Raw genomic sequence first — 21,940 nt, forward strand, 5'->3', positions numbered from 1 at the left:
TCTCACATGTGTGTGTGTGAGCCCAAGCAAGGCCAGTGTGGACATAGACATGCACTTGACCTCAAAACTTGGAGTTACAGAAAAATTTGGGAGCTGGTCATAGTCGTAAACTGAGAATATATACAGACTTGTAAAATGTAGATCTTTAACTTCTGATGGGGCTATATCCCAATTAATCCATCATAAGTTGAAAGTATCATAAATTAAAAATGCACATAATACACTTAACCTACCAAACATCCTAGCTTAGCCCAGTCTACCTTAACGTGCTCAGAACGCTTACATGAACCCTGATGATCCTTGCTGTTGTTTAGTTGCTCAGTCATGTCCAGCTGTTTTGCGACCCCATAGACTGTAGCTCAGCAGGCTCCTGTGTCCATGGGATTCTCTAGGCAAGAATACTCGAGTGGGTTGCTGTGCCCTCCTCCATGGGATCTTCCTGACCCAGGAATCAAACCTGAGTCTCTGCATTGACAGAGGTATTCTTTATCACTGAGCCATCAGGGAAGCCCTCACATGAACCTACAGTTGGGCAAAATCATCTACCACAAAGCCTATTTTAGAAGAAAGCGTTGACTAGTTCATGTAATTTATTGACTACTACACCTGGAGAAGGGAATGGCAACCCACTGCAGTATTCTTGCCTGGAGAGTTCCATAGACAGAGGAGCCTGGTGGGCTACAGGCCATGGGGTTGCACAGAGTTGGACATGACTGACACAACTTAGCATGTATACAAGCACACTGAATGTGAAACCAGAATGGCTGTCTGGGTACTGATGGTTTTAAGTGTATTTGGCCTGTACTCTTGTGACCGAGTGGCTGACTGGGAGCTGTGGCTCAGTGGCTGCCCAGAACCATAAATAAGTATCCTACTGCACATGGCTAGCCACCCCTCCCCAAAAAAACCCAAATACAAAATTTTAAATATGGTATCCACTGAATGTCTATCACTTTTGCATCACTGTAAAGCCAAAAAGTTGCTAAGCCAAAGCATCTTAAGCCACGGACTGTCTGTACAACCTTAAGAGAAGACACCTGGGCAGTCAGTCTTCGCCCATAGTTTACATCAGCTCATTAGTGATTAAAACTCCAGGACCAGAAACAAACCTTTGCATTCACAATTAGAGATAAGGCAATACAAGCAAATATCTCTGAGAAGGGGGAGTATATAGGGTTAAAGTCCTGTGTGTGTGTGTATGTTCTCAGTCACTCACTCTTGTCTGACTCTTTGCTGAGCCCGCTAGGCTCCTCTGTCCATGGAATTTTCCAGGCAAGAATACTGGGATGAGGTGCCATTTCCTATTCCAAGGGATCTTCCTGACCCAGGGATCGAACTTGTGTCTTTTGGGTCTCCTGCATTGGCAGGTGGATTCTTTACCACTAGCACCACCTGGGAAGGTCCAGTTAAAGTCCTGCTGCTGCTGCTGCTGCTGCTGCTAAGTTGCTTCAGTCGTGTCTGACTCTGTGCGACCCCATAGAGGGCTGCCCACCAGGCTCCCCTTGGATTCTCCAGGCAAGAACACTGGAGTGGGTTGCCATTTCCTTCTCCAATGCATGAAGGTGAAAAAAGAAAGTGAAGTCACTCAGTTGTGTCTGACTCTTAGCGACCCCATGGACTGCAGCTTACCAGGCTCCTCAGCCCGTGGGATTTTCCAGGCAAGAGTACTGGAGTGGGGTGCCATTGCCTTCTCCGAGTTAAAGTCCTACTAATATGTAAATGATTGATATGATTGGAAAGGAAAAGTTGATAGGAGGACCTGGAAAAAAAAGAGTGCCAGAGACAGGAAGTACATGCCAAAGCAATCTGGGGCATACCAAACAAACGCTTGGGTTACTTCACAATTTTCCCCAGTGATGACCCCAAACCAGTCCCAAGATTAGTGACTCATGAAAGATGAGAGCATGAGAGCTGGCCAAAATCAAAAGAAAGGTTCTTATGGGAACAGCTAGCCCAGAAGGAGCTGTTATCAGAGTGTAAACCTCTGTTTTTCTTCTTTAGTCCACTAGAGAAGAGAAAACAGGAAAGTTTGGGGCTACTTGTATTTTATACACTATTTCATTTCATCAATAGATATTTTCTAGTTAGTATAAAGTAATCAGAATTTTATAATACTTTAGTTTTAATCATAAAATACATTGACCACCTAAAAAGGCATGAAAGTGGAAGTGAAGGCATTTCCAACTCTTTGCGACCCCATGGACTGTAGCCTATCAGGCGTCTCTGTCCATGGGATTTTCCAGGCAAGAGTGCTGGAGTGGATTGCCATTTCCTTCTCCAGGGGATCTTCCCGACCCAGGAATCGAACCTGGGTTTCCCACATTACAGGCAGACGCTTTTACCATCTGAGCCACCAGGGAAGCCCTTTAAAAAAAAAAAACGGCATAAAAGGAAAAATGTATTTTAAGCCTTATGACAAGTCAACTTCTTTGTAATCATAGGATCTATTTTTTTTAATTAGTTGGAGTACTTCTTGATTAAAACCTTCCTTGGAAGTCCAGTGGTTAAGAATCTGCCAGTGCAGTGGACATGGGTTCCATCCCTGGTCTGGGATGATTCCACCTGCTGCAAGGCAAGTAAGCCTGAGAGCCACAACTCCTGAGCCCACATGCCACAGCCCCTGAAGCACAAGCACCCTAGAGCCTGTGCTCTGCAACCAGAGAAGCCACTGCAGTAGGAAGACTGAGTCCTTCAAGTAGGGAGGAGTGGTCCCATGCTCACGACAACTAGGGAAAGCCTGCACACAACAATGAAGATGCAGATCAGCCATAAACAGATAAATAAAAAGAATCTGCCTTCCGATGCAAGGGACTAGGGTTGATAACCTGCTCGGGGAACTAAGAGCCCACATGCCACAACTGGAGAAAGCCTGTGTTGCAACAAAGACCCAGTGCAGCCAAACCAAAGATTTTTAAATAAAACAAAAACTATTCACTGTTACCAGATCTTTTCAGCGCTCATCAATCTCACTTTGGACACTATCATTCAAGGGGGAGGGGGGACTCTCAAATGAAAAAAAAAAAAAGAAAAGAAAAAAAAAACATCAGAAACCTTAATTTACAAATAAGTGAATAAAGTGTATTCATGTATGAATGTTCCCAGATTTCCTCTCTGCCTGTTTCTGCACAGTCCATATTTCTAACTAACATAATATGAGACTTCTTTCCTTTGGGGATGGGTTATTAGAATGATAGAGAAGCCAGACCAGAGTGGTGAGGGCCAGGGGAAGGACCAGCCCACGATGCTGCGGTGATCTCTAAAACAAGGAGCCAGTGGGGGGCATATGGAGACAGGAGAGCTGCAGGGTTTTGGCGTGTAGGCAGTCTGTGGAGGTTCAGACTGTAACTGCCTTTCCAGCAGTTATACAGTGTGAGAGAACTGGGGAATGAAGAAAGGGGATCTGGTAAGTAGTGTTATGAGTTCTGAATTGGATCCCCTGTGATTTTTCTTTGAGAGACAACATGAAAATTGGTATTCATCTTTAAAATTACTTTGGGCAGTGCTACGTGCTACTCTGTAGAAACTGAGCTATGTGGGGACCCAGGATGATGAGGGAAGAAATGTTTATGAGATATAATTATCACTACAGTAAATCAGAAATAACCCCAAATGCCTCACAGTAGTGAATCAGCTCAGCGACATGATAAGAGAAAATACGGCATTAAGGATGCATGGGGGCTTTGGGAGTGAGGCCATTCAGAGTCTCACTAAGAATCTCTTAATTTCTTCCTTTACACATTGATTGAATAATTATATCGAAATTTAGAGTTACTGGGAAGATTAAAGAAATGAAAATATGTATAAAATTCCTAAAAGAGTGTATGACTCATTGTACTCATGGTAGCTAATTCTATAAACGGTGGTCCCCAAACTTTTTGGCACCAGGGATCAGTTTCATAGAAGAGAATTTTTCCATGGACGGGGGGAACAGGCAGATAGGGATGGCTTCGGGGTGATTCAAGCACATTGCATTTTATTGTAGTTCAATCACTCAGTCATGTCTGACTCTGCAACTCCATGGGCTGCAGCATGCCAGACTTCCCTGTCCTTTGCCATCTGCTGGAGCTGGCTCACACTCAACTTCATTGGGTCAGTGATGTTTTCCCACCCTCTGGTCCTCTGTCATCCCCTTCTCCTCCTGCCTTTAATCTTTCCCAGCATCAGTCTTTTCTAATGAGTCGGCTCTTCACATCTGGTGGCCCAAGTATGGAGTTTCAGCGTCAGCATCAGTCCTTCCAATGAATAATCAGGACTGACTTCCTTTAGGGTTGACTGGTTAGGGTCTTTAGAGGGCCAATGACCAAGTCTAAGCAGAGTCCAAGCAAATCCAGCTCTTCACCAAAAGGCGATTAGAGTCAGGTGGGAACTGATAGGCATGAGGGGCAGAAAGAGAAACACTAGACAAACTCAGATCTGGTTCTGACTCTACCCTTGACAAGAAGTATAATTTGGAACAAATTATTTAACTGTCAGGCCCTCAGGCAGACTCAGAATCTTACAGTCTCTGGTTGGGAGCAAGTCTTCATTCCAAGGCTTTGCAATCAGATTTTTGATCTTAAAAAGCTGGTAGAGGGTTGGAAGGATAAATTGGGAGTTTGGGATTAACATATACAAACTGTTATATATAAAATAAATAACCAACAAGGACCTACTTATAGTACATACACTACTCAATATTGTGTAATCACCCATAAGGGAAAGAATCTGAAAAAGAATAGATATGTATAATTGAATCCCTTTGCTGTACACTTGAAACTAACACAACATTGTAAATCAGCCATACTTCAATTAAAATAAAAAAAGAGCCCGGAAATAGTATCACTTCTAGTGGAAAACATTAGAGAGAATCATCTTTCCTTGCAGAATGTTGCAGTTGGTTTACATCACAGTTTACTCACATCACAGTTTATTCAGAGCCTGCTGTTAAGTCAAAATCCCATGGTTGTTATTTTAGTGTGTTGACACTGTGGTTCCATATTTCACCATGTGACATCATTACCATGGAGGCATCAGACATTTTGGGGCTCCTAAATTATGACCGATGGATGGTGGTTAGGTGCTTTTTCTCAGAACACCCTTTTAACTATATGTGTACTGTACTACATGTATACTGTACTACATGTGTGAACCATATTAAAAAAAAAAAAAGAAATGTTCATCACTTTCAATTAAAACACTAGATGGAAAAAAAAAAAAAACCTACACTAGACAGCAAAGAAATACATACTTATAAAACATTCCTCCTCTCAACGTTTTCACAAGTCCTGAATTATCTTGTAATCTGAGGATGCTATAATTTTGGCATCTACATTTGAATTCAATCTCTCTGCTTAAAGCCTCTTGTGAAGTTAAACTCCTATGAGGTTTATTTTAGACTGAGACAGTTTCATATTTTTCATTTTACTACAGAATAGAAAAAAGGCAAAATTAAAACAAAAACCAGGGACTTCCCTAGTGGTACAGTGTTTAAGACTCCACGCTTGCAATGCAGGGTGCCTGGGTTCTATCCCTGGCCAGCAAACTAAAATCCCATATGCTGTGCAGTGTGGCCAAAACAAAAAAAGAGGACCTCAAAATTATGCTGATCACTGGCAAATGCCCTGTTGTAGAAGTGTAGAAAAGCCCTTGAAGTTATCATATGGACACGGTGTGCCCAGCTGTAAATTTAGGTATCTATTTTTAACCCCTTTCACAGTGTCAGAATGTTAGACCTGGAAGGGGCCTTTGAGGTCATCTGATCCAAGCCACTCAATTTCCAAAGGCAGGTAGTAAAGATCAGAGGCATAAGAGACTCGCTGAAGTCAAGCAGGAGGTTATTTAGTATAGCTGATCTGGTACCTGTGTTTTTCAATTCTCAGCATTACTGTTCTTTGCTCGCTTTTACTTATATCTGTTTTTTAAATTGTTAAATATCATTGCACTGTATACGGTAAAAAACAAAAACTCTCTCTTCCAACAGACTTCCCTCCCACTCTTCCATGTTGTCCAACTTTTTAGGGGAAACCACTATTGATAGTTGGGCTTCTCTGGTGGCTCAACCGGTAAAGAACCCACCTGCCAATGCAGGAGACATAAAGAGACGTGGGTTTAATCCCTGGGATGGGAAGATTCTCTGGAGGAGGGCATGGCAACCCACTCTAATATTCTTGCCTGGAAAATTCCATGGACAGAGGAGCCTGGAGGCCTACAGTCTGTGGAGTTGCAAAGAGTCAGACAAGACTGAGCACATGTGCACACACTATTATCAGTTTGCTGTATACATATGCAAATTCCATGTGTGTGTCTAAGTACTGATACATTCATTCACATACATATGGGTATATACACGGGCCAAGATTTTTTTAATTTGTATTATATTTAATTTTTATTGAATTATAATTGACATACAATATAATGTTAGTTTCAGGTGTACAACATAATGATTTGACAGTTTTTTTAATTTTAATTATTTTTTTATTGAAGGATTTTGCTTGACAGAATTTTGTTGTTTTCTATAAAACCTCAACATGAATCAGCCATAGGTATGCATATATCCCGTCCCTTTTGAACCTCCCTCCCTCTGTCTCGGAGAAGGCGATGGCACCCCACTCCAGTACTCTTGCCTGGAGAATCCCATGGACGGAGGAGCCTGGTAGGCTGCAGTCCATGGGGTCGTGAAGAGTCGAACACGACTGAGTGACTTCACTTTCATGCATTGGAGAAGGAAATGGCAACCCACTCCAGTGTTCTTGCCTGGAGAATCCCAGGGACGGGGGAGCCTGTTGGGCTGCCGTCTATGGGGTCGCACAGAGTCGGACACGACTGAAGTGACTTGGCAGGCCCTCTCTCTCCCCACCCCACCCCTCTAGGTTGATACAGTGCCCCTGTGTGAGTTTCCTGAGCCATGCAGCAAATTCCCATTGCCTATCTATTTTACATATGGCAGGCTAAGATTTTTGAAAATAGTTTTACTCCAAACTAGAACCTAACTAAACCAAACTAAAAATGGCAGGGGGGTGATAAAATGGGATAAAATGATAAAATGTTCTGAACAACAAAATAAATATCATTTCTAATAGAAATTGTTATTTCTCTTATCATTGCTCATCTAGAAATAATCATGAAATTTTTAAACATTTTTATTTATTTGACTGCACTGGGTCTTAGTGGTGCCATGTGGGTTCTTTAGCTGCAGCATGCAAACTCTTGTGGCATGTGGGATCTAGTTTCCTGAACACAGATGGAACCCAGCCCCCTGCATTGGGAGCACAGACTCTGAGCCACTGGGCCACCAGGGAATTCCCTAGAAATTCTCATAAAATTTGACAAAAGCTATTCAGGCTTCCCAGGTGGAGCCAGTGTTAAAGAACTCACCTGCTGGGACTTCCTGGTGGCCCAGGGGCTAAGACTCCATGCTCCCAATGCAGGGGGCCTGGGTTTGATTTCTGGTCAGGGAACTAGATCCCACATGCTTCAACTAAGGGTTCACATGCTTCAACAAAATTGCAACCAAATAAATTAAAAAAAGAAAACTCACTTGCTAATGCAGGTGATATAAAGGACACTGGGTTCGATCCATGGGTCATGAAGATCCCTTGGAGGAGGTCATGGCAACCTACTCCAGTATTCTTGCCTGGAGAATCCCACAGACAGAGGAGCCTGGCCAGCTATAGTCCATGGGGTCTCCAAGAGTCGGACATGACTCAGTGACTAACACACATGAAGGGGTCCTCAGTGCTATGCACGGTGGGTAGGGTGGAATTTATTCTTTGGAGCAGTCTGTTATCGCTTTTGCTTCATAGGATTAGTTTGGTATTTTAGAAAGATCATTCTGGGACCAGAATAGAGGATGGATTAGAGACAGTGAAACCAGCTGAGGGGTTACTGCAATGTGCCAGGCAAAGCGGGGTGACTGTGTGAACTGAGAATGTGGAGCTGGATGTGCACAAGTCAAAGGAGAAAAGGGGTCTGGATGAAGAGACCTCGGAGGAAGACTCACAGAACCTGAAAACCAGTTGGATATGGAGGTGAAGGGGAGCTGGTAGACACTCCTCCTTCTCATCTCCTAAATCTTTAAAACATGTTTATTAATTTATTTGGCTGTGCTGGGTCTTAGTTGCAGCACACAAGGTCTTTAGTTGCAGTATGTGGGACTGAATTTCCTGGCCAGTGATAGAACCTGGGCCCCAGCCCTGGGAGCAAAGAGTCTTAGCCATTGGACCACCAGGGAAGTCCCTAAGATCTTTCTTTCTAAGCAGGAACTTTGTCTCTCTTGCCAACTCTGGCCATGTAACTGGGGCTCAATTAAAGTTTTCTTTATTTTTGTTCTAAATGTATTTCAGTTTTTTGCAATTAAAATTTTTAAAGAAATCCTTCATTTTTTTTTTATCCACTACACAATCCTAAGCAATTCCTGTTCATGTTTTGATTACCAAAATTTTAACGCTTTTTTTTTCCTTCAAAGTATGATTTCAACTAATACAATAGTTCTTATTACTCACCCAGTCATTCAAAAGCTGATGGTTTAGGGGTGTCCAGGTACTCATCTTTGTCTGCATTTTGGGACCATTTGTGTTTTTTGGAGGTGCAAATGCCATCATGAAATAACTGGATATTCTTCTGTAAGAAAAACTATATCTTCAGAAGAAATGAATCATACAATCTTCAGAATACTAAAAATGCTAACACCGTATAATCTTTTTCAGTACACTGGGACAGGGACTAGGGGGAGAGTGACATTTACTGGGAGTATTTTATATGTCAGGCACTTAACAGGTTTGCTCAATTAAACCCATAACAATATGGTAAGGTGGTGGGTTTTAGCTTATTTTACAGATGAAGAAAATGAGGCTCACTTTGCTTTGCCCCGAGTTATACAGACAGTAGGTGGTGAAACAGAGAATCAGACCCAGGTCTGTTTAACTCTGTTTGATTTTCATTGGAACAAGCGGAAAAAATCAGAATCACTCTTAGCTAAGAACATACCATATTGATCAGAAAGAAGTATTTATAAAATCACTGTGCAATCTGATCTACTCCATTTTGTCCCTCGTGACCTCCTTCTTCCTCTGTTAACTTTCTGACATCTAGCTAACAAGGGTTCTAGCTTGCTACCATATTTAAGAAGTAGAATAGTACAATGGACAAGGCCAAGAATTTATATATGGATAGATTTGGGTTTATTGAGAAAAATACACTGGGGAAAATATACAGTACAGCCAGTACTGTATATGTCTGCCTTCATTTTTGTGGCCTCATGGCATGTGGGATCTCAGTTCTTCCACCGGAGATGAACTCACATCCCTTGTATTGGAAATGTTGAGTCTTAACCATGACTGCTGTTGTTCAGTCACTAAGTTGTGTCCAACTCTTTGCAACCCCATGGACTGAAGTACACCAGGCTTCCCTGTCCTTCACTATCTCCAAGTTTGCTCAGACTCATGTCCGTTGAGTTGGTGATGCCATCCAACCATCTCATCCTCTCTTGCCTCCCTTCTCCTCCTGCCTTCAATCTTTCCCAGCATCAGGGTCTTTTCCAAGGAGTCGGCTCTTTGCATCAGGTGGCCAAAGTTTTGGAGCTTCAGCTGCAGCATCAATCCTCCCAATGAATATTCAGGGTTGATTTCCTTTAGGATTGACTCATTTGATCTTCTTGCTGTCCAAGGGAGTCTCAAAGGTCTTCTCCAGTACAATTAAAAAGCATCGATTCTTCAACGCTCAACCTTCTTTATGATCCAATTCTAACCATTGGACAGCCAGGGAAGTCCCTGTGTATGTCTTCATTGGATTAAAGCACTCGAATTTCCATGAGGGATTACTTTTCCCTCAGTGTTTAGGGTCTGCTGGGTTGGTTAATCAAGGTGGCCTCCCCTTGCCCAGTCATAAGACTAAGCTAGGCCAGGTAACTGATGCTGGCTTATCCTTGCTTTACAGCCAAGGTGATCATTCAAAGTACCATAGATGCTCTGAGTAGACTGTTAAGCTGTTCTTAGACTCTTCTTGGAGGGGCTTCCTTGGTGGTGCTAGTGGTAAAGAATCTGCCTGCCAATTCTGGAGACATAGGAGATGCAGGTTTGATCCCTGGGCCAGGAAGATCCACTGGAGGAGGCCATGGCAGCCCACTCCAGTATTCTTGCCTGGAGAATCCCTTGGACAGAGGACCCTGGTGGGCTATGGTCCCCAGGGTCACAAAGAATCAGATACAACTGAAGCAACTTAGCATGCATGCATGTCCTTTCTTATCCATTTTGTGAGCCACCTGATAGCCTTCAATAAATTTCACCTACATTAGCTAGAAGACCCTTCTTGTAGGGGCATCCTTAGTGGCTCAGATGGTAAGGAATCTGCCTGCAGTGCGGGAGACCTGGATTCGATCCCTGGGTTGGGAAGAGTCCTTGGAGGAGGGCATGGCAACCCACTCCAGCATTCTTGGCTGGAGAATCCCCATGGACGGAGGAGCCTGGCGGGTGACAAAGAGTTGGAAACAACTGAGCGACTAAGCACACAGCACACACACATTAGCTAGAATCTATTTCTGTTGTTTGCAACCAAAACTTTTTACATTACACAGTTTGGATCCTGGCTCTAAAACTTACTAGCTTTGAAACTTTTTGCAAGTAGTCACTCAGTCATGTCTGACTAACCCCATGGACTGCAGCATGCCAGACTTCCCTGTCCTTTCCCATCTCCCGGAGGTTACTCAAACTCATGTCCATTGAGTCAGTTATGCCATCCAACCATCTCGTCCTCTGGCATCCCCTTCTCCTCCTGCCTTCAATCTTTCCCAGCATCAGGGTCTTTTCTAATGTGTGGGCTCTTCGCATCGAGTGGCCAAAGAATTGGAGCTTCAGCTTCAGCATCAGTCCTTCCAATGAATATTCAGAACTGATCTCCTTTAGGATTGACTTGGACAGGTACATACTGCTATACTTAAAATGGATAACCAACAGGGACCCATGATATAGCACAAGGAACTGTGCTCAATGGCAGCCTGGCTGGGGGAGAATGGATACATGTATATGTATGGGTGAGACCCTTCATTGTTCATGTGAAACTACCACAACACTGTTAATTGGTTATACTCCAACACAAAATAAAAAGTTAAAAAAAATAAAATAAAATAGCATCACCACAGACTTTCTTAGAACTTCCTGTTATTTCCAGAGTTCTTCAAAGCCTGTCCTTGAAGCGGGCACAACAAAATATTTTAAGGTAAAAAATATTTAAAGCAGATGGATGGCATTTTCAGGATATAGCTTCAGTGTTTCTGTTTGTTTGTGCCTTCTTCCTCTCTGTAGGTATGTTTCAGATCCAAAGCAGTGGTGCTGAGTTGGAGCCTGCACAGGATTTGCCTGCCTGACCCAGGGCTCCAAAAATTATAACAACAAATTTAAAAAAAGATTTATTTTTATTTATTTATCTGGCTGAGCCAGGTCTTTGTTAGGGCATGTGGGATGTAGTTCCCTGACCAGGGATAGAACCCAGGTCCCCTGGACCACCAGGGAATTCACCCAGACAATATTTTGATCCACATGCCACAACTAAGACCTGGCACAGCCAAATAAATAAAAACGAAGATATATATATATTTTAATTAACCGTTAGTTTTGGACTTACAGAGGATTCCCCCAAATGCTAGATCTGAAATTTTGTGACTCTCACTTGACATGTAATATTCCCTCTCAGGTTTAAATTAGAGCTGCAGAGAAAGCCAATAGTTTTAAAACCTCAGGGTTTTAAACCATAGATAATGTCTTCCTGCAGTTGCCTGCTGATACCACTCCACTGGAATAAGGGGAAATAAAGGAGGTTCAGATGAGCCCTCACATTCTTAGCTCCTAACAGCTAAGTTGCAAAGATGTAAGAAATGATTTCATTACAGTATTATTAATTGGCTGCTATAAAAATACACATGAGCAGGCAAATATATAAAGCATGGTCACTGAGTCTAGATCTGCTCAGTTAAAAATCACATATTTCCTTTTTTATTGCTATTTATTCATGTTTGATGTTTCTTCTATTTAAATTGATTGAAGTTTTTTTTGTGTGTGTGTTTTAATTTTTATTTATCTGTTTAGGCTAAGCCACTCGGCTTGCAGAATCTTAGTCCCCAACCAGGGATTGACCCTGGCCCTCGGCAATGAACATACAGAGTCCTAACCTCTGGACTGCCAGGGAATTCCTTAAACCAATTGTTTTCAATCTTTTATTTTATTTTTTTCAGGGCTATAAAACTCTTTGAGGATATGATGAAAACTATGAATCTTCTCCCTAGAAAAATTCATATTAACATTGCTGCTGCTGCTAAGTCACTTCAGTCATGTCCGACTCTGTGTGATCCCACAGATGGCAGCCACCAGGCTCCCCCGTCCCTGGGATTCTCCAGGCAAGAACACTGGAGTGGGTTGCCATTTCCTTCTCCAATGCATGAAGGTGAAAAGTGAAAGGGAAGTCGCTCAGTCGTGTCTGACTCTTAGTGACCCCATGGACTGAGGCCTACCAAGCTCCTCCATCCAAGGGATTTTCCAGGCAAAGTACTGGAGTGGGGTGCCATTGCTTTCTCCGCATATTAACATTACATTTTGCTTATACCAGGTTAAAAACTTCTGTTGTGAGCTCAGAAACTCTCTTTTCCCAGTTTGAGTAGAAAACAATCTGACTGATTCTAAGCACGATTTCTGATTAGGACAAAGTAGCTTTTCCAGGTCCTCCCTAAGGTTTTGCTTTTTTTTTTTTCTCCTTCCTGGTTCTTCAGAGCTAGAAATCATTTGAATTAGGCTTTTTTTTTTTTTTTCAAATCAATTTGAATAAAGTTTGGTTTTCAGGAGATGGGCCTGGCTGAGCAAAGAGCCCTCTTGTTAATAGTCTTCCTGAAGCAGGCAAATGGAGGTATCCTGCCCTGGTTTTTGTCATTATCCTTTTACAGTTTTTTCCTCTGTCCACTCTAGAAGATGGGCAGTGTGCATATCTGCATGTCCACACTGGATCACAGTATAGACCACTCAGACGCTTTCATACAACATACAAAAAAATTACAAGACAAAGCAAGTTGCCTTCCCTCCTTCTACATACAAACCTTGCTGTTGTTTTTTCATGACCTCTTTCCCCCTTAATGGCTGTCCTTGCATGTTCTCCTTTAGTTTTTCCTTGGATAAAGGGGAAGAAAAAGGGCTTATGTCCCTTACCTCCAGTGTGTGCTTCTAGTGTCATGCTTAAAGGCAAGGATAGGTCCTCTGGTAAAGTTCCAGTGGTAACACACCTCCAATCCCATCTTCAAAGCCATTCTTCACACTGTCACCATTGCACAACTTCACTAAAGACTTATTAGGTCTGTATTACAGGTATAAAGACAAGTCTTGACTATAATGGAGATTACAGTCTACTACAAGAGGGTTTTTTAACAAAAAAAATGTATATATTTAAGGTGATGTTTTAGTATATGTACACATTGTGGGATGCTTACCACAATCAAACTATGTAACATATCCATCACCTCCCATAGTCACCGTGTGTGTGTGCATGTGTGTGCTTCTGTGTGTGTGATTACCCTTGAGATCTACTCTTCTAGCAAATTTCAAGTATATAATATATTATTATTAACAATAGTCACCATGATCCCTGGGCAGGAAGATCCCCTGAAGAAGTAAATGGCAACCCACTCCAGTATTCTTGCCTGGAGAATCCCATGGACAGAGGAACCTGGTGGGCTACAGTCCATGGGGTTGCAAAAGTGGGACACAACTTAGCGACTAAACTACCACCACCATCACCACATAGTCACCATGCTGTACTTAAGGTCTCTAGAACTTATTCCTTTTATAACTGAAGGTTTGTACCCTTTGATCAATATCTCCACACTTCCCTCCTCCCCAACTTTGGCTAACCACTACTCTATTCAGGGAAGTATTTTTTAAAAGGTCTGTTAGTCATTTTTCAGCTCAAAAACCTTCAGAGACTCGATAATGGCTACAGAATCCTTAGCATGCTAGTCTAGGTACACCATGAATTTACCTTTTTGGTTCATCCTCCTTCCTCTCCCTTCATGCACTATCTGTACAGACACACTGAACTTCAGATCAGAGAATGTGGTACAAAACTGGTGCTTCTCTGCTAATGTGGTTTTCTGAATGTGCTCACCTGAATCCTAAACTCAGTAGTGCACAGTAGGTGCTCAATAAAACCTTGTCTCAATCAGTGGAATGAATGAACACAACAGTGGAGGTGAGTGGTTTAAGGATTAAAGCTAGTGGCAAAGAAGGTACAACTCAACATTAGGAACCGAGCACTGGGGTTAGACTCAGGATAATCGGGTTTTTATTTGGTGTTTACAGAGCAGAACACGGTTGAGTTTCTCCACTAACACACAGCTCACCCATTGTACGCTGCAGTATCATCAGAGAAGGAAATAGAGATTACCAGGAAATGATCAGGAAATAGGGTACGGATGTGAGAGTTGGACTGTGAAGAAGGCTGAGCACCAAAGAATTGATGTTTTTGAACTGTGGTGTTGGAGAAGACTCTTGAGAGTCCCTTGGACTGCAAGGAGATCCAACCAGTCCATTCTGAAGGAGATCAGCCCTGGGGTTTCTTCGGAAGGAATGATGCTAAAGCTGAAACTCCAGTACCTTGGCCACCTCATGCGAAGAGTTGACTCATTGGAAAGGACTCTGATGCTGGGAGGGATTGGGGGCAAGAGGAGAAGGGGACGACAGAGGATGAGATGGCTGAATGGCATCACTGACTCGATGGATGTGAGTCTCAGTGAACTCCGGGAGTTGGTGATGGACAGGTGATGGACATGGCTGCGATTCATGGGGTCGCAAAGAATCGCACACAACTGAGTGACTGATCTGATGTGATCTGATCTAGATTTAAATATGAATTCATCTTATATTCAACTAGGTGGAAACAAAGAGAAACTATAAGACAATGCAAAGACCTAGTGCTTTGATAAGCATAGAGGTAATTATTTGTTGGTTGTTAATTTTATATATATGATGCACCTGGTCATTAAACTGCTAATACAGAGCAAAATGTAATTCCCAGGGTCACTACCAAGGCTCGTGAGAAGCCCAGGAGGACCTGAGAGAAGAGCTCTCAAAAGAGTCTCCATCTTTTTCATGCAGTGATCACTGCTCTCACCTCTTTAAGTCTTTCTCTTCAAGTCTTTCTCCTCAAGCCTCTAAGTGCTGGTGTTGCCATAGCTCCTGTTTCTGTGACTCCGTATAGCCCCCACCCCTTCCAGTAGGCCAATCACTACCTATAAATCTTTTCGCTGGCATCCGGGGTCTCTTAGGCAACAATGTGTGGTCTCTTGATTGGCTGGGAGATCCTGGCGGGCTGGCTCCAAATATGGGCACAGGGACAAAATGGAAAAGTGGGAGGGCCCAGAGGGTGTGAAAGGCTGCCATCTCTCAATAGAGGGCTAGGACGAATATGCAGCCAATCCTGAAACAAACAGCATTAAATGCCCCCATTCAAGCTGTAAGTATGTTCCAAATCAGGCCAACCTACTGAGCATGCCCAGTTATATCGTTCTGGTCACTCCAGGGTTCTGAAACGTAAACTCCGTTTCTCCGGGTTTTTAGAGTGGCCAACAGGTAAAAGAAGGTTGCAGGAAAAACAATTCTGGAGAGGTTCAATGAAAGAATAGCACCTGCACACAGGAAGGGAAAGAACGTGGGAAAATTGCTCAACACACAAACTCAGCAATGCTTCAACATGAATTGTAATTTATTGGATTAAGGAATTCAGGCCGACTAACAGATACACCAGGGAACCAGCAGATGGCATGCCTGAATAAGGATAACTCCAAATTTGGGAAATTTTCTGATCTGGTCTAATTTCATTAATGAAATTTATGAAGCATCTACCATGTAATGAGAGGCAGAGTGAGAATGCAAGAATAAAAAAAGAAATCTAATGAGGATTTGAAAGTACAATGTAGAAATAACTACTGGTATAGAACTATAAACTAATGCTAGAGAAAAACATTTCAGAAGGGACATCTGGGAAGTGTAAAACAGTTCTTATGGGCAGCAGCTAACCAAATTCAAAAAAGAAGACTTTTCTCATTATCACACTTTCTCTAAAATACATAAAAATGTACTCTCTTCCAAGGTAAATAAATGTAAACCCTATGTTTATATTGTTTCATTGTTTTGAAATAGGCAGCATTCGTATATCTCCCGTTTAAAAAGAAAATGAAAAGTAAAGCTCATAGAGGTTGCTGCTTTCTTTAGAGTTGACAAAGGATCAGTAAGTGGCCAAATCGAAACTTATGTTGTCTGAATTCCATCCCAGTGGTTTTAAGTATGGTTGTATGTTTTATGATCAGGTTGTACGTAAAATGAATAAACAAAGACTTTTGCAGGGGTGGAGGCCTGGGGGAGGTAAGTAGATGCAATACTAAATTACCATGTATTACCGGTTAACATGGATGGTTTCAAAATGGGTTCATCCAGAAAGAGACCAGTTTTAACAACTCCCTGGGAGAGTGTTGGGTCTCGGTGAAGTTCCTGAGCTACCAGGGAAGCCCTAAAGACTTTCTATTGGTGGTTATAACATTGAATGAAAGAAAGATGGGATTAAAGAGAGCCCGACACTTTATCCCTGTTAGATCTGAATATTTTTATCCCTGAAAATAAGGTCCCTTTCATTGATCCTCTCAACTAGCATCCTCTGGACCTCTCCTTGTTCAGCCCTTCACATTGTGTTCACGGTGAGCACATTGGCTCAATGTCCTCGAAAATTTAACATTACTTTCATTTAAAATTTTTTTTAAATTCCTTTTAAAAATATTTATTTGGCTGCACTGGATCTTAGTTGCAGCACACAAGATCTTGGATCTTTAGTTGCAGTTTGTGGGATCTAGTTCCCAGTTGGTCTTCAGTCGCTAAGTCGTGTGTGACTCTGAAACCCCATCAACTGCTGCACTCCAGGCTTCCCTGTCTTGCACTAGTTCCCAGACCAGGGATTTAACCTAGGTCCTGTGCATTGGGAGGGTGGAATCTTAGTTACTGGACGACCAGGGAAGCCCCTCAACGTTATTTTTAAAGGGAACATTTCAAGCATAAAGAAAAATTTACAGACTTGCCTAAGAAACACCCTTTTCTCCCTGCAGAGATTTTTTAAAATGTTAACATTTTGCTTCATGTGTGTGATTAAGAGTTGAAGCCTCTTTTACATGCTGCCCAGATCTCATTTCCCACCCTGCCTGCCTAGAGGCATCCACTGTCATAAAATTTAGTGTGCTGCCTACTTGTCCACTTTTTATGCTTATTATATATACATGTTTGGCCTTGTAAACAGTGTGACTGTTTTAAAGAGCTATCATAATTTACATACTTTGTAGTTCGCTTCGTTCACTCAGTGGTCTATTTCTGAGATGTGATCATGTTGATACATTCAACGATAATTTCTACATCATTCCCACCTCCCACTAGGAGCCAAGATATGTTCTATGCCTGACAGTTTTCACAAGACCGTTTGTAAATTGCATAAAAATGTGAGAGCAGCACATCTCTAGAGGATCTGAAGGTACAAGGGATCTAGAAGTACCTGAAGCAGGTCTATACTGCTTTTCATAAATGCTCTTAGCTGCTTCACTCACTCACCTTCAGTAGAGGCAGTGTTGGCTCCACAAGACACAATGACTTGATAAGAATCAGCCTATGGATCAATGTTATTTAAAAAAAGAAAAAGTATTACTGCATTAGTATTTATTAACGACATTGAAAATGTCATTTCAGATCCCTTTTATGGTGCAATTCGCATAGCTCATCTTCTGACATCAAACGATATTTATGACTGTCTAAGCTCAGTATTTATTATCATTTAGGGAGCATCTTTAAAACAGATTGTTTCACTGGTGGCTCAAACAATAAAGAATCTGGCTGCAATGCAGAAGACCTGGGTTCCATCCCTGGATCGAGAACATCCCCTGGAGAGGGGAATGGCAACCCACTCCAGTACTCTTGCCTGGAGAAGTCCACGGACAGAGGAACCTGGTGGGCTACAGTCCATTGGATCACAAAGAGTTGGACACGACTGAGGGACTAACACTTCCACTTTTCTTTGTATAAAGTAGTTGCCTATAATTAAAGATGCCACAGAGATGTGTCCCAAGGGTTTGGACAAACCACAGATTATATAGCTGTTTTTGGTCAGTCTCCTAACATGGGGTGGCAAAGATTCAGAGAGAAGATTATACTAAAATACACCATTTTAACCAAGTGTACAGTTGAAGAACGTTAAGTACAGTCATACTATGCTACAAGATCAAAGTATTTCTTCAAGTCCTGTGTGCTACCATAGAACAAAATGATGGCTGTGAAGTCTAGGTTGAAAAGGGAGGGAAAGGAAGAGAAAGGAAGGTAGGTAAAATGATAGAGGCAATGGTAACAGCTTTGGCTTGGAATGAGTGAATCCAGACTCAGCCCTTAAAACCCTGCCTGGCTTTGGCTAAGTCTTTTTAACCTTTCTGGACCGTTCTTTTCCGCGTCTGAATAATGAGAGGTTAGGTTTAGATGATTTCTAAGGAATCTTTAAGTTCTAGAATAGCTTATGGAGAAAAAAATAAAATCACTTATGAAGAAAAAGAGAGAAGAAACATTTCCCAAAGAACAGAAGATGAGGAATGCCACCAATAACCTCAAGCCCCACCTGCTGACTAAAGTGGGTGTCGGTAAAGAGGGTATCTGCTCTGCTGCTTCAGCCTGGAGCTCTGCAATATGAAAGCTGACTACTTCTATCTGCACCCAGTACCACTCTCAGCACCCACCTCTTAATCAATTCCAATCCCCGGGTTCCCAGGGGGCACGCTGGTTCTCAAACAGGTTTTGGTGGTCTCTCAATAATAGCGTTCCAGGCTTGAGTGATGAGAGTCGCTGCATTGTCTCAGCAGGGAAGGGAGGGAGAGCTTTGCAAAGGGGACTGAGGGCATTTAAGAAAAGCTTCCAGAGCGCCGAACGACTCCGCTGGAGCAGGACAGGGCCAGGCATCAGCCTCGGTGCGAGGTAAAGAGCAACAAAACCTGCAGACGGGTATCCAGAAGCTGGGCTCAAAATAGGAGCGCTCGGAGAGCGTGCACAGCGCGCCTGCACCGTACGTGCGTGAGCATGTGCCGCGGCCATCCCGAAAGCTCTCGGTCGCTCGGAGGTGCACGCTGGTGGTCCTCGCTAGCTCCGTTTACCTGAGGGACCTTCGGCCACCCCCGGCCGGCGCCGCAGCCCCCGGGAGCCCGGCCCCGAGGTGTGGTGAGCCCCGGGTCATGCAGGCCCCTTCCCGTCCTGCTCAGCGGGAAAAGGACTTGGGAGTGGGGACTTAGGAGGTGCCGCCGCGGCTGCCCGCGCCTCGGTCTAGGCCTGTGCCAGAGCCACGAGCAGCTGCGGCACCTCCTCCTCAAGGATCGTTATTCTCGTCTCTGACAAAACAAAAGCCTTGGGCGCTGTGCTGTGGAGGGGTGTCTCCGGGCTTTCTCGGGGTGGGTGGCGGGCCGGTGGGGGAGCCCGAGTTTGGGGCTGGGCGGACTGTGTGCGCTGACTGGATTAACCCTCTCAGTCCTGAATCTGCGCCGAGCAACCTGGTCGAGTGTGGCCCACGCTCCCTGCACGCCGCCCTCGGCCCAGCCCTGGGGCTCGGTCGGCGCCGCAGGGGCATGTGGTGCTCCCGGGCCACTGGGGGCTGTGGGTGGAGCATGCGGCTGCTGGCGGGGAGGACGATGCACGGAGGGCTGGGTGCGGGGGTGCGGGCGGCATCGCAGCATCTGGGCTGCTTCCTGTTTCTAGTCCTGAAAGTTGTCCCCTCTCCTCCCTCCCGTCAGTTTTGCAAAGTCTGCATATTCCTCCTCGAGGCTTTCCCTTCTGCCCCCTTGGACGCTCCGTGTGTTTGCCCTGGGGTACCTCGGGGAGGTTCATCCATAGCCTCTGAAATAAGGTTCTGTTAAACATTTCAAGACATTTTAACATCTTCCTAGAGGCCTTTTTCAGAATTAGTTGCCTTCCTCAATAAGAGAATAAGGGGTGGTTTTTTCTTTCTTTCTTTTTTTTTTTTCTTAACAAAAACATATGCCACTAATTTAGGCAGAGGAGTCAACTCGAAGTTGCAAAATATCTAGGAAGGACAAAAGGTCTGGTTTTGGGCCCAGAATAAATGAAATTTTGAATTTTTGTTCCCTTCTGAATGTAGGCAGACAGAGCAGCAGAGCAGACCAGCAGCTATAGAAATAAATGACTGCTCTATAAGATTGGTCAAACAATATCTTATTTTATAGAAGTAGTTTGAAGAGACCTGTAATGTTTATATACAGGAATTGGGTTACTTGGCAAAGCCAATACCACAGGAGCAAGGAAACAAACACTTGACAAGGGGGATGTTAACCTCCCTCTTGAGCCTTCTGAAGCCTTTAGTGGCATGCTAACAGTCAAAGGGATGGATAAATCCGTAGTTCTGTTATTAAGAACCATTTACTCCTCAAGATAATGGTTTCCCTCCGTCCTTTTTTTTTTTTACCAATCCGTACTTTTAAGCAAATCAATACCATCTTTTTCCTCCATAAGAAGAAGGAAAAAAAAAGTGTTTGTTTGAAGTACCAAACCACAACATAGAGGTAATAAGATAGGAAAGTGATGTAAAAGTTTAAGTGGGCAGGCTTGCAAGGATGTAGCTGAAAATAAAAGATAATTGAGATGCAGTTCTTCTTACAGTGTTGCCTTTTATTTAGTGAAGTAAGAGGTTCCTCCTCTACTCCCTTCCCCCCAAATGCTTTGAAACTGTCAGGAAAATAAGGTAATTAGTTTTCAGGAAGCATTTAACAGGAGGCTTCCTGTGTGCTGTTTGGATCTGTCAGAAATTCTCTGTTCCTTATTAATCCCTAAATACTCAAGCGTCTCCCGGGGGCTGAGGAATCCAGGCATTTCCTTCATTAGATTTTCTATATGGAGATAAGTACCCTCTCCTTCTTGTGAACCATACAGTAAAAGTGATTGTTTACAACTCTCTCTCTCTTTGATATGGATCGCCTATGTTTTGTAAGTCTGGAATTTTAATCTTTATCTTTGCTGAGAATAACTACCATGTAAGACAGTCTATATGCCCACACCATGTTCATTAAAACACCTTTGCTCCATCAGAGCTCTGATCTCCATGTCTTTCTTTTTCTCTCTCTATCAGGCTATTTCTTTGGAGCACAGAAGCCCTCTGAATTCACTTTTCTGCCCAGGCTTCTAAGACCCTCTTGAGAAGGCGCTGTGAGCCTTCACCGCATCGAGAGGGAGCCTGAGGCCTCCGTGAACTGAGCGAGCCCCGTGCCAGGGGCTTTCTTGGCTTTCTGCATAAACCAAGGAATATCAGCCTCTTTCTCTCCTTTACTTTCTTATCGTCAACTCTGGACCACCAGGGTCTGGTCCGTTAAAGGACCTCAACAATTAGTAAAGCCTATCGTCTTACCTTCTCTTTCCTCCTCCTCCATTTTTTTCTTTTTTTCTTTTTCTCTTCCACTAATATTCCCTGCCTCTACATCTCTCCTGAATCTACCAGTGCCCTATTAATAGAGGAAGAAAGGACTTTAGGTTCTTTGATCCCTCTTTTCATCTTAGGTACTGTATTCCTCTGACCTTTATTTTGTGCTTTGACCATTTAGGTGGATTTTTCTAGAGAGATCCCAGCCATGATTGAGATATTTGAAGTAGGGAGACTTGTTGCTGCTGCCACCAAGTCGCTTCAGTCGTGTCCGACTCTATGCGACCCCATAGACAGCAGCCCACAAGGCTACCACATTCCTGGGATTCTCCAGGAAAGAACACTGGAGTGGGTTGCCATTTCCTTCTCCAATGCATAAAAGTGAAAAGTGAAAGTGAAGTCGCTCAGTCGTGTCCAACTCTTGGCGATCCCATGGACTGCAGTGCACCAGGCTCCTCAGTCCATGGGATTCTCCAGGCAAGAGTACTGGAGTGGGGTGCCA

At 43.3% G+C, this 21,940-nt stretch overlaps 1 long non-coding RNA gene across 2 annotated transcripts in view; it reads right to left on the reverse strand.

Annotated features, from left to right (window-relative positions):
- Positions 1 to 15,220, reverse strand: part of LOC133243948 (uncharacterized) — a 39,282-nt gene extending 24,062 nt beyond the window's left edge. For both annotated transcript variants that reach the window (XR_009735227.1, XR_009735228.1), the window contains exon 1: positions 15,121 to 15,220. This is a non-coding gene — a long non-coding RNA (uncharacterized LOC133243948). The remainder of the gene's footprint in view (positions 1 to 15,120) is intronic.
- Between the last annotated feature and the right edge of the window lie 6,720 nt (positions 15,221 to 21,940).

This window comes from Bos javanicus, unplaced genomic scaffold (assembly GCF_032452875.1).
Source record: "Bos javanicus breed banteng unplaced genomic scaffold, ARS-OSU_banteng_1.0 tig00000391_1, whole genome shotgun sequence".
Lineage (NCBI taxonomy): Eukaryota > Metazoa > Chordata > Mammalia > Artiodactyla > Bovidae > Bos > Bos javanicus.